Below are 3,353 nucleotides of genomic sequence, written 5' to 3'. Positions count from 1 at the left end.
AAGAGCGGAAATGCCGACAACAGCCCCTTCTTAGTCAATGGGGCTAAGAAGGGGGTAGGAGCTTCACCGGCGAAACCCCATGCTTTGAGAGTTCCTTTCTGCCAGCACTTTCTTTCTCTACCCGGGAGTCACTTCATCAGTACCTGGGGCTACGGTCCCAGGATGCCAAAGGTATGATCCATACATGGAAAGTGTCAACTTTGACTCACAAGCGCCACCCTCACCGGGTAAATCCGGAGAAGGGCAACCGCTTCTGTAGGTAACGACTCAAATTAAGATTTTCATTTATAGAGTCGTGAACCAACGAGTCTTTAAGTAAGTGGGCGTTAAGCGTAACGAGCTTACATTACAGGAGGTAGAAAATCTTTGCCGTTAGTCTTTTAGAAAGAAATATTCAAGCTAGGCTAGTAAGAGAAGGAATACAGGTAAGAAGTCGAGAAGTCAACTAACTTCTAGTGCTTTCCACACCCCGCCCCTTAGAGGGAAATTTACCTGTGAATGCGGTGCGGGCCACTGCTCTCCCTTTCACTCGAAACAAGAGTTCCATGCCAAGCATAAAGATTGAATCAATAGGACCATATTCTAATCCTAGAAATGCCAGAACTCTCTTTCTGAATGTCTCGACTTTCTTTCTCAAAAAACCGGACAGGGGTGCGGAAATAGCAAGAAAAAATGAATAGGCTCTTGTCAATAGGTTGTTTGGCAGCTTTACGCGAATCCACACTAGCTAACTTTACACAGAAGGACCACCACCATTGATACATTGATAGTGGATTAAGTGGCATTGTATATTTATGCCCAAGTGCGGAGAAACTTAAGTAAGGGTATCCTATTGCCGGCTACCATAGTTTTTTGGGAAGAAGCCCATGTCTGGAGCTATGCCACTTTATAATCATTAATATTCGCGGACACAACCACCAGAAGCCATATCTTTCGAAGGAAATGAAACGGAGATATATAAATATGAAGTAAAGAAATATAGAATTAGAAAAAGCGGTATGGTATAAAGGCTTACGACCTGGAGATTCTTAGCTTTTTAGACACAATCTATGTTACTAGCTATTCAGTGGATTCCTAGCCCTTGACTCATGGTAGAGAACACCTATTGGCTCGCTTTCTTTCTCTTTATGTGGGGACGAGAACAAACTGACTATAAATCCGCGGAATCCACTACCTGCCCCTGCTTCTTGGTCACCAGAATCCACTGTCTCTACCTGTGCTCTAGCTTCGGGTTCACCTAGGTGGGAAACTAGCTCTCTTTATGTGTAGATATGGCTGGTGAAACTGTTGGACGAACAGGACTCGTCTTTAATTCGGGCTTTCTACATACCACAGGGATTCTAGAAGTGTACTCTGATTTAAACGACCTGGTATCTTGATTGCTGCTATTTTGATTTACCCCGAGCCGGTTCCGGGGCCAGCGTCTATTAAGAAGGGGATAGCCGGCTTATTTCGCTCCTAAATACATTTAATTTAGCCTTTCTCCGAACTACTTTGAATACCGATCCTTCCCAAATCAAATGCAACTGATTAAAGAGCAGCAGCTCACTCGGTCGTAGGGAAAAGATAATATATTAGTCATTCATCGCCTTGAGCGGAGCCTGGTCTGGGATCGAGCCCTTCTGCCCTTCCTAAGGATCATATTACCGTGTTGGCTAAACTAGCTTTCTGGCTTTGAGCTGGAACAAGGTATGATCCAGAAGGGCAGAGCCCGTTTCCGATGTGAGATAGAATACCTAACTAAATAAAGCGTTCGCCTCTATCGCCTACTTACTCGGGGATTCCGTCTTAGATCTCCCGATCCGCCCTGCGAGTGCTGGGACTTTTCTTTTTTTCCTTCTAACTATGGGCAGGTTTTCAGCTCATTCCTTTGATGAGTCTGAGACAACTCCATCTCTTCAATCAAATAGAGTACATCAGAGATTGTGACCTTTTGCTTAAACGAGGTAGCCATACCTAACCTACTAAGGGTTAATCAAAAAATAGCGAAGTGAAGCCCTTAATGCAAGCACTAAGTAAGAAACCTACCTTTCCTCAACTCTTGGCTTGAGGCTTCTTTTCAAGCTGAATAGAAATGGAAGAAGAAGACAGCTGGTAGCGCAGGTTGGATCAACGCGTAGATTCCGCTGTCCTTGTTGAATGATCGAGTAGCTTCGACTTCACCTTTTATCGAAATTGGGTGGGTGAATGTTCAGTCTATCTGAGTATAAGATCGAAAAGAATGAATGCATTGATTGCATTTCAAGTGAGATGTCCAAGAGAAAGGGAACGAGGGGAAGAAGCGACGAAGAAAAGAAGTGAATGAAAAAGCATGGCATGACGAGAATGGAGAAATTCGAGATGTTAGAAAGTGCAAAATCTATAATAGAAAAATCCGAGAGGATTACCTCGTTGTTCTTTGTCTCATAATAATTATTCGCTTCTATCTTCCTATACTATTACTTTGACCAATCTAACAAATTGGCTTTAGAATTAATAAAAAACGAAGAGTCAAATCTATCAAAATCGGTATGTCAGGTTTAGAAATTAAAAGAAATGAGAACAAGCATGGCATGACGAGAATGGAGAAATTCGAGATGTTAGAAGGTGCAAAATCAATGGGTGCCGGAGCTGCTACAATTGCTTCAGGGGAGCTGCTGTAGGTATCGGAAACGTATTCAGTTCATTAATTCATTCCGTGGCAAGAAATCCATCATTGGCAAAACAGTTATTCGGATATGCAATCCTGGGCTTGCTCTAACCGAGGCTATTGCCTTGTTCGCATTAATGATGGCCTTCTGATTCTCTTTGTTTCTAGTTTATCCTTTGAAAGGTGTAGTCTCTCCTACCTGAGGAAGAGGACGAGGCCACCCCCTTTCTTATTATTAGGGGTGTGGGAAAGGAGAGAGGAATGCGGGCTCCTTTCACTTGAGTGAATTCTTTTCTTCTTTCCTTTACTACGATACAACAAATGAATTGAGTCAAATGAATGTACAATATTCACTCAGAAGCGGCAACTGCTTTCGCTTCTTCAATAGTTTAGGGCGGGGTCAATATGGGCAGAAAGGTTCTCAGTAGAGCTTTCGGTACTCAGACATTCTCAGTCTCATCGCTTTTTCCTCCGGTCCAGGATGTACTTATTAGATCTTTCCCTGGAGCTGAGTTCATTCATTATCCCTCTAGACCTGAAGGTCTGTTACAAACTTTAGGATGCTGACTAGCTACCAGATGATCAGCCGCATCTTAAGAATAGGATTGTCTCCTTGCAGCGAGCGATTTAGTGGAGCATATAAGCTCTACTATAACATCTGTGCCATTCATTCATGCCATACCGAACAGCTCATACCGGGTAGATCAAGCTGCTCATGGGATTT

The sequence above is a fragment of the Arachis hypogaea genome, chromosome 16 (genome assembly GCF_003086295.3).
Source record: "Arachis hypogaea cultivar Tifrunner chromosome 16, arahy.Tifrunner.gnm2.J5K5, whole genome shotgun sequence".
Lineage (NCBI taxonomy): Eukaryota > Viridiplantae > Streptophyta > Magnoliopsida > Fabales > Fabaceae > Arachis > Arachis hypogaea.
Note: the sequence above shows the minus strand (reverse complement) of the source record.